General features: G+C 33.3%; 1 protein-coding gene and 1 long non-coding RNA gene across 2 annotated transcripts in view; one reads left to right on the top strand and one right to left on the bottom strand.

The window, feature by feature from the left end:
• LOC137631608 (uncharacterized) overlaps window positions 1-15,478 on the bottom strand; it is a 257,253-nt gene that overhangs the window by 106,629 nt on the left and 135,146 nt on the right. Inside the window, exon 3 of the long non-coding RNA XR_011041926.1 lies at window positions 4,133-4,226. This is a non-coding gene — a long non-coding RNA (uncharacterized lncRNA). The remainder of the gene's footprint in view (window positions 1-4,132; window positions 4,227-15,478) is intronic.
• Window positions 1-15,478, top strand: part of LOC137631607 (calcium-activated chloride channel regulator 2-like) — a 125,555-nt gene that overhangs the window by 42,924 nt on the left and 67,153 nt on the right. The window lies entirely within an intron of this gene.

Below are 15,478 nucleotides of genomic sequence, written 5' to 3'. Positions count from 1 at the left end.
AAACCTTTTATGACATTTTGCAAAAAGACGTTCAAAAACTTGAGATAATATGGGATTTACGGAAATTGGGCGGTAATCAGTTGAACATGAGTACCATAAACACATTTATATATTGGAGTAACAGTACTAATTCTCCAACATGTGCCAAAAGCTCCTCTTCTTGCTAACATGCGCAAAATAACAAATAACTTTCAAGCTAAGAAATCTACAGTCTTTATAAAAAACAAAGGAAAAATACCATTTGGGCTTAAACCTCCATAAGCATCAAGGTCCATCAAGAGGGCTTTAATTTCAAGCGATCGAAAAGGTAAACTAGTAAGTTTAGCCTCATAAAAGCAGCAATAAAGAAGATAAAGTTTCTCATTACTACGCTTACTGTCAAAAGCATCAGCCAAAAGGTTGCTTTTTCCTTTAGACAGTGGGTAACGGAGCCATCTGGTTTAAGTAAAGGAGGAACTGTTGCATCTACACCAAAGAGTGCAGATTCAAGGGTAGTCCACCACTTATGTTCTTAGGTTGTACCAGAAAGTTTCTCTCATCGTTAACTGTCTTTATCAGTTGAAGCATAAACTCTATGAGCAAAAGCTCTACGCTGAGTGTAGTTATTCCAAGTCAAATCTGATCTGTTTCGCCTCCAAAGACGATAGGCCTCCTGCTTTTCCAAATAAGCACGACTGCAATCATCACTGAACCATGGTTTGCCTTTCACTCGGTACCTTAGCGCACAAGAAGGGATAAGCCTATCATTTATGTTAATTAGATTCTCATTCAAAGAGACAACTGGATCAACACTATTATACAATTGTGACCAATTCTAGCCCAAAAGATCTCTTAAAATCCCATTCCAGTCTGCTTGAGATTCCATATAAATCTTACACGAGTATGATACACCAGGGACAGGCTGCTCAGTCTACAATAATGAAATCAAGGCATGATCAGATGTCCCAACTGGAGGACCAACCTTACTTGCTTTAACGTCAGGGGACTTGGTGTATACAAGATCCAAGGAGTTACCAGACCTGTGAGTAGCTTAACTTATGATTTTCTCACACCAAATATATATATATATATATATATATATATATATATATATATATATATATATATATATATATATATATATATATATGTTAGGTTGTTTGACTGTCAAACAACCTAGTTTCAATCTTTTTGTAACTGGCCTTTTCTTTGTTAAGGTGGTTGTTTTTGTTTACTTGTGTCACAATGTGAGTGGCAAGAATCAGTCAGGTTTGGGAAGCCAGAGGGGCCGTTTCTCGGGATGCAGTCGAGAAAGAGCAGCAGGCCCAGCTTTGGAGTGTCTCCTAGTTGGTGGTGACTTGTCCTCAACCTGGTCCTCGAGGTCGAGATGGTTTGGAAGCGTTGTTCTTCGGTGGCAGCAAAGTGGCTGTTGTATCGACACTGTCGTGGTAGTTCCCGCAGTGTTCGATGGACGTCCTCGAGGATCAGGGATTGTTTGTGGATGTTGGAAGAGCCAGTGCATGGGCTCGTATTTATTGTTTGTTTAATAATGAGAAGTTTCTATTATTAATGTTTCATGTCTGCTGCTTACTGTTTGTTGTTGTTTATTAATTTTGATAATTGTTTATCATGTACGTTAACTTCAAGTAAACTACATTTGGTGATTTTAAAGTTTTAGCTGATTTTGTGGTAGCGATCTTTTGTCTCTGTGCTTCCCAATACCTGTACTCATTGTAATTATTGTATATAATTTATTTTTGTATAATTCTTTTGTAAAATAAACTAGGTTAAGGTACTTGAGTATTTTCTGTTTTACCCACCCCTTTGGTTGTTGCAGTCCATCGGTTCATTCCAGTCCCAATTCTTTTAGTTTTTTTTTTAAAGAACCTGTTGAACCATTAAGGCGGTTCATAACAATGGCGACCGTGACAGGACTGGTTCTGTTTGGGCTGGTGGTTCTGTGACATCTATGGGGGTGGGTTAGAGTGTGATCTGGAAAAAAAAAAATTTTGACATTTTTTTTTTTTTTTGAGTGTGGAGGTGTTAGGTTGTTTGACTGTCAAACAACCTAGTTTCAATCTTTTTGTAACTGGCCTTTTCTTTGTTAAGGTGGTTGTTTTTGTTTACTTGTGTCACAATGTGAGTGGCAAGAATCAGTCAGGTTTGGGAAGCCAGAGGGGCCGTTTCTCGGGATGCAGTCGAGAAAGAGCAGCAGGCCCAGCTTTGGAGTGTCTCCTAGTTGGTGGTGACTTGTCCTCAACCTGGTCCTCGAGGTCGAGATGGTTTGGAAGCGTTGTTCTTCGGTGGCAGCAATGTGGCTGTTGTATCGACACTGTCGTGGTAGTTCCCGCAGTGTTCGATGGACGTCCTCGAGGATCAGGGATTGTTTGTGGGTGTTGGAAGAGCCAGTGCATGGGCTCGTATTTATTGTTTGTTTAATAATGAGAAGTTTCTATTATTAATGTTTCATGTCTGCTGCTTACTGTTTGTTGTTGTTTATTAATTTTGATAATTGTTTATCATGTACGTTAACTTCAAGTAAACTACATTTGGTGATTTTAAAGTTTTAGCTGATTTTGTGGTAGCGATCTTTTGTCTCTGTGCTTCCCAATACCTGTACTCATTGTAATTATTGTATATAATTTATTTTTGTATAATTCTTTTGTAAAATAAACTAGGTTAAGGTACTTGAGTATTTTCTGTTTTACCCACCCCTTTGGTTGTTGCAGTCCATCGGTTCATTCCAGTCCCAATTCTTTTAGTTTTTTTTTTAAAGAACCTGTTGAACCATTAAGGCGGTTCATAACAATATATATATATACTGTATACAGTATATATATATGTATATAAATATATATGTTTAAATATATACATATATATGTATGTATGTATGTATGTATGTATGTGTATATATATATATATATATACATACATATATATATATATATATATATATATATATATATATATATATATATATATATATATATATGTATATATAATCTTCATTGATATGACACAGCGATAATAATAATTTTCAATGGTGAAGGGTATAGTTCTAAATGCTTTCTCCTCTATGAATTGTAAAACAAACAGAAATATCTTATTTGCTTAACTGTTTTCCAAACTGAAGACAATTGTGCAAAATGGCAAGCGAAGAAAGAACATTTCCGGCACACCATCAAGCGTAATAGCGGGGGATTTGTTTAAGTTTGTCAAGAGCGATAAAAACGTTAGGGATTACTCACAGCGTTTTACAGCAGAGAGAAATATCTCTCCTACTTAAGCAGGGAAAAAGACTAGACAACAACTAATGAAGCTAGTAATCTCGGAGGACGGCGAAAACAATTTTGGGAGAAAACAATTTAGGTGGAAAGACGACGTCAATTGCAAAAATGCATTTACGTACTGTGAACATTTCACTGAGAGACATCTAGAGTTACTACCCAATTTTTCAAGATAAATGTATAATTTTTCAAATTATATCACAAACGCGGTCCATTTTTACAATACTTTTAAAACTGATATGTGTAAGAAGGATTTGATACGACTAATGGAATATATACACACACGAAGGTGTACGCGCGAACACACACACACACACTATATATATATATATATATATATATATATATATATATATATATATATATATATATATATATATATATATATATATTCATATTATATATACATAGGTGTGAGTGTGTTTCTTGAAATATGTCATTCAGAATCATACTTAAATATACTGTAAAGTCTCGCAAAAAAAAAAAAAAGCATAATCTGCGTTTTTGCCAAGCAGTATTTTTAAACAATAACAAAAGCAACTCGAGTTTCCTTTTCTACTCAACAAGTAACAATACTAGTTTTGGATTTATTGAATTTGGGCCATATGGCCCAACATTGCGGCCTGGGAGGCTCTTCACCGTCCGGGTGGAACAGAAAGTAAATATATAACTAGGTAAATAAATAAATATAAAAAGTAAATAAATCTTCCCAAGAGCAATACACATTTAAAGGGCATAAGATCAAAGTCACCTTACAAATTCCCTCTTTATGCTCATTTTTCTTTTCATTTTGACACTATTGGGCTGTCATTTTTTAAGAGAAATAAAATTAATTGTGAATGCCAAATGTGAGAGGATATACGTACCTAAAATAGATATATCAGTGCTGTCTTCAAGATATCACCAGAATCCATTAACGAACATCTGGCACCAGGGCCCATCCTGGACCATAACCCCCACCTGCGAAAAAAAAAAAAATCAGTGTGTGAGATTAATGACATGATGTAAAATTAATCTTCAACAAATCATAATTCTAATCTCCTTTGTGGATGGAACTGACTGATATCAAAATGCACAAGTAATTAGCAATTCTCTCATGATTATATGAAAAAAATATATATATCATACGGTTAAACATATTAAATAGACAAGGGGCCACATATATTCGGGAGAAAAATCCGCGGAAAACATTTGATCTGCAGTTGAATGTTGCTTTTCCCACAGCAAAAACAAGAAAAGGAAGTAATTCTGCAAAAGAACCGAAATTGACTCCCGTCCTTTGTTCCGGTAACTTCGGTAAAAGTCCGTTATCTCGAATAAAGTTGCAATGATAGAACTGCGGACAATAATGTGGTCTGTGTGACAATGTTGTGCTTCTCAAACTTGAGTGATTACAGACAAACTACAAACCTCAGGGGCAAAGCTCCAAGGACGAGGAATAATTGTTAGTGAGTGAAAAGCGTATGTGTAGTTATAATGACCGATGTATCGTAACTTTTTCGATCATCAATTGGCAATATACCTTTTTCATGCATTGAAACTAACGCTATAAAAGAGTAGACTCGTGGAAAAATTAAACAAAATCAATATAAAACAATAGAATTACCCAAATGTTCATTGGGACAACTAGATTTTATACCGTGTTGCATTGTCTGAAATCTGATATTTAAAATAATTTGGAACAAATTCACGAATTATAACAAGCTTATAGTTCGTATAAAAAGGTGTATGTATGAACAATAAAGAAATGTCTATTCCCCATATCAACAAAACAAAGAGAATAAATTCCTTACATTTAAGAATATCAAGATGAACATTAGTCCTTCATATTCATCTGACACGCAAACGTATACAAATATGAAACTGAATAAAAAATACCTCTAAACGTGGCAAGTCTTTCATTACAGGATACATTTCCTTATGAAATGTTTTGTAGTCAGCGTTTCTAATTCCAAGCGCAAGCCCGTGGAGTAAACGAAAAAATATGTGTGTCTACATACCCTGTTATTCCCTAATTACAACCTTAACTTCAAGGGTACTCCACAAACCTCACACTACGGATAGTCATAATGTTCCCTAATTATAGCGATAAAAACCTTGATTATACACCGATTGGAAGGGGTATCTGAGTAGAGACTACTTGAGTGGAACGTTATAAAACAAATCATTTCAGTGTTCTCATTAAGTTAATTTGATGTTTTCATACCATTCATATTCGTCTGTTTCGTTATGATTTTCGTCCTTTATTGTTTGAGATGATTTGCCCATAAAATATAGTTTTGTACTATCTTTATGAAGAACTGAATATATACAAGACATTCTAACTTGACCCTAACTTCACTTTTTCATGGACAAGATTCCTGTCATCAGCAGTTTTCTCTGTTCAAATGCAAACGACAATTCCCTTGAAAGAAACATTATTTGCTAAAGCAAGTCTCATGGAAAACCCTACTAGACAAAGGTGCATGTGATGAATAAGACATTGTTCCAACCATATCCCGTTTATTGATGTTTGAAATTGCTTTTGCATTTTTCATTTGTTTCTCACAAATTTTGCCGATTTCTTAGCTCCTACGTTTTCTATCAGTTTTTTGTTATATACCAAGAACAGGTTCTTTTAACACTCGTTGCAGGATTGGCGATGTCACTCCATTAGCCTGGATTTTAGTGCTGTCTTTGACCGTGATAATCGTGAGGGCCTTGTTTTTAAACTCAGACAGCTGGGAGTAGGTGGATCTTTTCTTAGAATCATTATTAAATTTCTAATAGATTGCAAAGAGTTGTTGTTCACCAGAGTTATTATAGGACTGATATCTTGTGGTCATCGGGGTAGTGTTCTTGGATCATTACTTTCCTTAGTATGTATACATGATATGCGGTTTGGCCTAGAAAATAAGCTCGTTGCATATGCAGATGATGCTAGTCTCTGCACGAATTTCACATGCAGGGGTTGCTGAATCCCTTAATAGAGATCTAGCTAAAATCAGAGCATGATGTACATTTTGGGGCATGAAGTTGAACCCTAGCAAAACTTGATGACAGTGGCTCCTCAACATCCACATTCTGCATAATGTTTCTTCAAGTATATACAACTTCTTTAAAACTTTTGGTGTGGCTCTTGATTGGATATTTACTTTTGAGAAAGATATTCAGTCTGTTTCTTCTTCAAATGCACAAATATGGCTTATTCAGAAAGTCTTCTAAGATTTTTGGTGATCAATCTATCCTGAAGAAGTGTTTAAATATTTTCATTCTGCTTTGATTGGAGTATTGTTCTTCTGTCTGATCTTCAGCTGCTGATTCTCATTTTACTTTGTTGGACGAAAGCTTGCAGTGTATTAAATTTCTTATTCCTGAACCTGTTACTAATATCTGGCACCATCGTTTAGTTATTTGTGTGTGCAGGTTTAATAAGACTTTTAATAATTCTGACCATCATTTGCATTCGGAACTCCCAAGACTGCAACATTCGGTACATAGTACTAGGTATACAGTTAGTTCAATATGTCTTACCTTCTCCATCATAAAGGTCAATACTACCCTTTATTCTAGAAGTTTTATTTCATCTGTGACCCTTATTGCGGAATAATCTTCCTAATCGGGTAGTTAGACTCGGTAGAAGTTCCGATGTTCAAACTTGCAGCGAATGTTTTTATGTTTAAGAGGTTAACACGAATCTCTCTTCCTAGTTTACATAAGACATATTTATTCTAATGTTCTTACTGATATGATATTTTCAGTTCTTGATTCATTACTTTTCATGTAGTTTATTTATTTCCTTATTCTCTTTCCTTACTGGGTCATTTTTCCTTGTTGGATCCCTTTGACCTTATAGCATCCTGCTTTTCTTATTAGTGGTGTAACTTAGCTAATAATAATAATAACAATAATAATAATAATAATAATAATAATAATAATAATAATAATAATAATAAATCGTTTATCAAATATAGTGTGTATCAATAACTATCTAATAAGATCATAAAAAATAACGATATAATGCGCAAATTGACAAATGCACACAGTAACGTGTACTACACAATTACACCAGACGGACACAACCACGATTTATCAAACTAATTACTATGATCTGCCAGAGAAACCAGGGAATTTTCCACGTTTTGTTTATGCAATTAATATACATGGGCTGCTGTTAGTCCTTCCCATACCTCTATAAATTTCTGGAAGTGAACCTTACGAATTATGTTGTGTGTTAATAACCAAGTCATTCATAAGAAAAATAAATGCATAATATAAAGCCAACACGCTCAGAAAGCATATGCACATTACCACTATGAAACTCCATCAACGTTTACGGGAATATAGAATGGGTGCGCTAAGTCAAACAAGGGAAAACGATTGATGAATTATATAACAATTATGTAACTCACTTCCTCTCAACCTCTACCTACCCTTATCTCTTAATGAGAGAGAGAGAGAGAGAGAGAGAGAGAGAGAGAGAGAGAGAGAGAGAGAGAGAGAGAGAGAGAGAGAGAGAGAGAGAGATTAAAATTCCCATTTCTTCCCACTTAATGATTTTCAGAGAAAATATGTAGCTTTCTGTTCGACATCCACTCACCCTATATCAGAATAAAAAGGAAAACATCTATGCAACTTCCTCAATACGTTGTATTCACATTAATCTAAACTAGTTTCTTTATTTCTGTTTATAACGTAAGAGGTATTTTCATTTAATTTCTTCGCATTGCTCCAAAACTATTAATAATAATAATAATAATAATAATAATAATAATAATAATAATAATAATAATAAACCAACATCCAATACGTCATAACTTCAATACCATACCAACCGGGCTTAGAGCAGAAATACCATCTCACAATTAAAAATGTAAGAGACAAAGAACAAAAGGCACAGATTGACCGGGCAAAGAGATCAAGGGACTTTCTGAAAAAAGTGATGTATGTCACAGTTATCCGGAATTCAATAATTTCCCCGGAACTAGACGGCAATGAAGTTTTTGTTCAATGATTGACAGACCACCTTTGTCCAATCAACGCATCCAGTATTGCCCCTAAAATGGTAAAACCATCAAATTAGAAAAGTAAATGTAATTTGCAAAGATTAGATGAAATACGCTCTTACAAAAATCAAATACGAAAAAAGCACGTCGTAACATGATAGCAAGATGACCTTTCATAGCTACTGATGAGATAAAAAAACACGACTGAAAGAAAGAGCCTGCTTTTCGCTATTGCATCACGAGAGCCAAAGTGAGAAATGTCACTATATCATGAAACGATGATTTCAGTAAAGGTACAGTAATTATAAAGGACTCCCGTTAAGGTCGTTAAAAACGAAATCTTACTAAAAACTATATAAAAATAAGAAAAAATAAACCAAAACAACTGCCACGAAATTCGTTATTCAACAAACATCTAACAATAGTAATATAGTAAATAATTTTACGATTTTTTCAGAAAAATGGCTGTTCCTAAACACTGAACCATAAATTTAAACTTTTAAAAATTAAGAAAACGCTAAAAGATGTAACTATGCAATCCAAATACCAGCAGGACCTTTCTTTCTTTGTTATACGAGCACAACATTTCCAACGTCATCTCAAAAGGCCAAGGATGAGTTTTTCTTTGATTAAAGTTGTAATTAGGAAGAACATACTTACACAAACAATGGCAGTTGGCGTGACCGATAATAGGCTACCTGTTAACTTTGATAAACAAACACACTCAAGAAAATAAATAGCTAATCTGGGTCTCCTCTCATGATATAATGAATCAAAAATGCTAATATAATAACTGATAAAGATAGCATTCGTTCATTCGTATGAAAATAGGATGTTTTCGATTTTTTTAGTGAAGAGAAATCATGTAATGAGAAATATATCTATATTCAAGTAACATGCGAGAGTTTTGTATGTACGAAGAGAGAGGGGAGTGGTTGTCAGTGAACTATTATCGAACGAAAAATAATACTTTGAAAACAAATGACTAAATTGAGAACTGGTATAGCTTTATAATAATAATAAAATAAATAAAATCTTTCTTAATTTCTCAAAGGAAAGACCCATGTAGACAACTGATAATCCAAACAGTTTGTACTGTTGTAAGAACATAATCCTTATAAAGAAAATCCATAATGTTCTTTAATTTTCTAGAAGCTCCGTAGTTTTCTGATCAAATACCAACACGCCTTATATACGGCAATTGATACTTTAAATTGCATAAACTTCAATAGCAATCTATATGGACTTAATTGAATACAAAGCAATAATAAAATAAAAAAAGAGCTGTATTAAAGAGGGTGTAAATTATTACTATATTTGTCATAGAAACTCACAAAAACAAAAGGAAAACTCTACAATTCCCGGAGACCTACAATGGTAGGTAAATACTAGCACAAGGCATGTCACGCTAGTTTTCATTATGCAGAGGCCGATAAGACAAACATTTGTGCTTATTTGTGTGCCAGGCACAAAGAGAAAAACAAAACTGGATGACCACTGATATTGGTGTACAACATTAAAAAGGGAATATTACACGAATCACAAAAATGTGTAAGGAATACAGGATCTCCAAAATATAAGGCAACCATACAGAAACAACAATTATAGAATACCACCTATATAATATCACATGTGTTGCCCTAGCGGCCATTAATACAACCACCTATGATAGCAGCTACTAATTTTTACAGCTCAAAAGATCAATAGGTCATAAACAATTTACAGAAAAATAACAGAGACCAATATAAGAAAATTTAAGAAAATCTAAAAAAGCGTTAATCTGGAGAATTGCTTTTGCTTAATCTGTTCATGAAACGACACAAAAGCGGTACATACAAGCAAAAACAATAATCTCATCAGGAATGGATGAAAATGATAAAATGATTTAAAAAACTTACAAGAACAAATAAAATCAAAATCTAAATGAGTTATTAAATTTTTCGCAACTTATTTGAAAGTTGTAGCTTTCTAATACCTACAAGGCACTGGTAAATTTTACTGCCCATAAATTATGCCGATACACGTAATGACTGAATTTTCGTAAATCAGAATGCAGAGTTGTATGGAGGACGAACAGACTAGATCTGATCCCTTGTTACTTATTCAAATGTTGTCTCAAGATTTGGATTTGACATTAGAATAGAGATATTGGAGAAAGTGATGATGAACAACGGACAACTAGAGTTAAAACTAAAGTTCACAGTATACATAATTTAAAAAAAAAATCACTGAAAGTCCCTGTAAAATAAAGAAACGTATAGTAGATAGCAAATAGCTCTAAGAAACACCATAAGTGCCTAATAAGTAGCCGTTCTTGTCTCCCAGTAACAGATTATAAAATCTAATAAATAAAAAGTCACACCAATATGCTCATTTCACAAGTAAATATTTTATTTTTTTTATAAATATATGCATATGTCTATTTACTGTTAGTTGATTCTGACAAAAATAATTATAGCACCCGTGAACTTCTTTTCGTGGTTTCCATTCATAGGTGCTGAGTTGATTAATTAAAATTTCCATATAATCAATCAAAACAAAATCTAAATGGAAAAGGGTATAGAAAAAACCTGTTATTTGGAGCAACGAATTGAATAAAGTTATTGATCCTTATTTACACATATTGACAGGATCTGGGTTGATACAAAATGAGATTTAGAGACTAAGCTTGAACAAAGAGAAGGGCAGGGATGAGAAAGATGAAAAAATATAGCGTTATAAGCAGCACATATTCGCGTTGGTATGAGAAGAAGTAACGGATAAATGTAATCAAAATTTATATTGGGCTTTGCTTTTACAATTAGCTTAAAAAATATATTTGGGAAGCACCTGTGGGTCATACATCAAGACGGTAAATTGAGCTAGTTTGAAACCAGAAGCAAATGGAACCACCCTAGAAAGGAGGAAGGGTATGAATGTTATATCATTTAACACAAGATATATCAAGAAACTGACACAAAGCTAAAACTGCGAGATGAAAAACATTTCAAACATCAGCAACTTACATTAGACGATTGATATACCTAACAGAAATAGATAGCATCGGATGAAGAATCTTCAAAGTCAGTGCCATACAACGAAGCTAACTAGCGTTAATAACATAAAAGAACGTCTCTGATGGGTCTTACTTTATACAAGAAGTAAGGCGATACGAATTAAGAAGTTAGAAATAGAGGAAAATGGATCAAAGAACAAAGTTTAAAAGTTTAAGGAAATTCTATTTTTTACTAATAATGTGCATATATTAGTGCCAATATAAAAATACCTCGGGAAAAATATAAGCCAAATATATTCTTAAAATACTTTTCCGTTCAAGATATCATTAGGAACTGTCGTTGTTAAAAAAGCATGACTTGCATTTACCCCTTGTAAGAAATGAATGTATATAAAAAGGAATTTATTCTGTAAACAATTATGGAAAAATATAAAGTTGTTCAGGATAATGACAGCAATTAGTTTAATGACAGTATTTCTTTCTCTTCGTGTACCAAAAGCTAAATAACTGGATACTAATTTACAGACGAAACTCCCTAAGGTCGGACAAAAGAATGCGGTCTTGAGATAGCATTGACTTCGTCGTTAATACTGAAATATGAACATAAATTTCCCAAAGACGGCATTTATTTGCTCCCATCAAAACACTTTATTTCATATCTTGTAATTATTCGTTCTTTTACCATAAATATACAAAATCAAAGGATTCGAAAGAAAGACGAATGGCAATCATCATAAATTATAATAACCCCATTTGTCATGACATCAGCAATTATACTTTAATGGCTGGCTTGCACAATATACCAATTTCAGACTAAGTAATAATGAAACATTAATCAATCTGCACTATTGAATTTAAATTCCAATGCCACCTACATAAAAGAAATTCTAGAAGATTAGCAACTTTATTCTATTTTAGTCTGTATAGATAAAAACAAATAGACACGTCTATAAATCTAATTATAAAACAAATATATACATTTTACACAAATACACACATACAGACACTATATATGTAAATATTATTGCATATCTCTTTCTAAAATCAACTAAAATATGGTGTGTGTTTGGAATTGAACTGGCAGTCTCATCCCTGAAGACATGCTAAGAAACCATAAAGTTTGATCCTCCTAGGGATGTCCCCTTCCAAAATATATAGAGGAGCAATTAAAATAAAATATAGATATCTAGATAGAAAGATAGGTATACTATTACTTTGAAATAATCAAGTTCAATTTAAAATCAATACCTGTACTATCAATAAAAATTAATGTAATAGTACGTGAAACAACCCTTTCTAAGGATTTATGCTCAATCCTTGATTATTGTAGTAATGAATGTGAATCCCCCTGAAAAATCATAAAATGAAGTAATGTTCAAATAAATATATAAAGCATTGAACTGATCGTGTAGGTCATTCTGAACTCGCTTAAACTGATGCCTAAAATATAAGTAAGAAATATTTCTAAAATTGGCACCAGTAACTATTTTTATTTTCAAAAACTTCAGCAACTCATTTAGGTGTGTTTATATATATATATATATATATATATATATATATATATATATATATATATATATATATATATATATAATATATACATATATATGTGTATATATATAATATATATACATATATATGTGTATATATATTATATATATTTATATATATATACATGTATATATATCATATATTTATATATAATTTGTGTGTGTGCGTGTCGAAACAGTTATCAAAGAATAATGGTCTGTCTAATCAAATCAATATCACACATTTAATTACGATGATCACTTGAGTAATGCTTAGCACGAGCTAGTTCGAGGCGTCTTCAGTCATGTTTTGGATGGGATATCTTTAGTAAAACATTCTGATACAGGTATCAGCTTAAAATGACAACCTTACAGCATAGCCAGTATTATCAAAATCAAATGCATTCCATAGCCATGTGACACAGTATGGTCCTCATCTCATTTGCATTGGAATTCCCTCGAAGGAAAGGACGTTCAAAAGTACTTTTTTCTCTTACTTATTGATATCTCTACCATATACAATTTCTTATTCGACCGTCAATTTACACAATCATTATTGGTCAGTAGCTATTTTTTAGTGTAAACATGCAATATATACCGCCATTTTACAGCCCACAATCAGAAAACATGTTCATTTCACTATATATTTAGCAATTGATTATTTGATCATTACTATTTCTTCCATCATTACATATATGTATATCAATTATAATAATTTCATATGTAGTTAATATTACCAAAACTAGACACTTTAGCGCAAAAATACTGAATACATATTTATTTTCTAGCATCAACAAATTATTTTTCTTTTCTTATTCGATCATTTTTCATTTACTTTTCTGGTTATCTTAAATCTTATTTTACCTCGAGCATCTTTTATCGCATCTTCTTACGCAAGTTCAAGTATTTTTATTGTTAAGCAAAAATTAAGCTAATAACAATATTAACGACAACAAGGCAATAAATAAGCAGAAATGATTCCTAATAACAATATTAACAACATAGGCAATAATGAAATGGTAATGAAAATAAAGGAACGTCAAACACAATTCTCAGGTACTATTAACCACAAGATCTATTGCCTTTTAATATTGTAGCAATAAAACGAAGTAGTAGTGGTCTAAGCAAGAGAACGTGTTGCTAGAATTCTTGAGTAATTAAAATAAATTTTCTATTGTGTACAATCTCTCTCTCTCTCTCTCTCTCTCTCTCTCTCTCTCTCTCTCTCTCTCTCTCTCTCTCTCTCTCTCTCTCTCTCTCAATTTTCTCATTTCATGGAAGCCATAGAAAGAATTATATATAACTTCAATATTAATGTGTGTACGAGCTTCTGTTGGCTTTTATCATTACCTCCCATTAAACCTCGTTACATTGCAGGAAAACCATTTCAGTTTCAATCTGGAATTCCCAACTAATCCCAGAATAATAGCGCTACTGCCAATTACGATTTGCCTGATGGGGCAAACACTACGTGAAGAAAAGTGGAAAGAGAAAAAGTATAATTTCCCTTTAGGCCCAACCAGAATACTTAATCAAGGCAGACGATTTCATTAAAGAACTTTTAGGTGGTGCTGCGTTATCTGGTGAAAAGGTGATATAACCTTCCTGAATTACTCGGCACAAAATCGAAATGTGTTGACCCAGTTTCTAAACGCCCGTTTGTTGCCCTTTGCAAAGCAGAATGAGGTCTTGCTGCTGGCCACACCAAACAAGGGAACTGCAATTGGATACTGCAGCATAAATGTCTAATTCAAATATTTCTCTTCCTTATTTATCTAATTGAGGAATAGGCCCTTCATTTTCAGTAACTTTCCATACGTACCGAGGAATTCTTTATTCTATATAAAAAAAATAAAATCCTCATACACCTTGTAGGGTATGCTGAATGAAACATCCCCGAAAGTTCTTCAAGAGTGAGGCTGTGTACCAAACACCCTTTTTCTTGACCCAGTAACTCCAGATACACATTTATAGCTGGGTGGAATTGTGGAAGATAGCTGCGATTGAACGAGGCCACAAACATGGAGATGATATTCACATTCACATCCTCGTGTTCACCGTAGTGGTAGAGTCATGTTTCTTTGGATTAACCTGAGCTCACCTTTTCTGACAAATACAACAGAGCTACACACACACACGTACACACACATATATATATATATATATATATATATATATATATATATATATATATATATATATATATATATATATCATCATCATCATCATCATCTCCTCCTAGGCGTATTGACGCAAAGGGCTTCGATTAGATTTCGCCAGTCGTCTCTTTCTTGAGCTTTTAATTCAATACTTCTCCCTTCATCATCTCCTACTTCACGCTCCATAGTCCTCAGCCATGTAAGCCTGGGTCTTCCAACTCTTCTAGAGTCTTGTGGAACCCAGCTGAACGTTTGGTGAACTTATCTCTTTTGAGGAGTGAGAAAATTATGGTCAAACCATCTCCATCTACCCCTCATCATGATCTCATCCACATAGGGCAGTCGAGTGGTCCTCTTATAGTTTCACTTCTAATCCTGTCCTGCCATTTAACTCACAATATCCTTCTGAGGGTTTTTTTTTTCTTAAATCTACTAAATCTATTGTAGATTGTTTCATTGTCATACCATGACTCATGTTCATATAGTAACAAAGATCTCAAAGTGATATTTAGCCCGATTTTTATATGTAATTTCAGGTGATTTG

This window comes from Palaemon carinicauda, chromosome 40 (assembly GCF_036898095.1).
Source record: "Palaemon carinicauda isolate YSFRI2023 chromosome 40, ASM3689809v2, whole genome shotgun sequence".
Taxonomy (NCBI): domain Eukaryota; kingdom Metazoa; phylum Arthropoda; class Malacostraca; order Decapoda; family Palaemonidae; genus Palaemon; species Palaemon carinicauda.
This window is presented reverse-complemented; position numbering and strand designations above follow the sequence as displayed.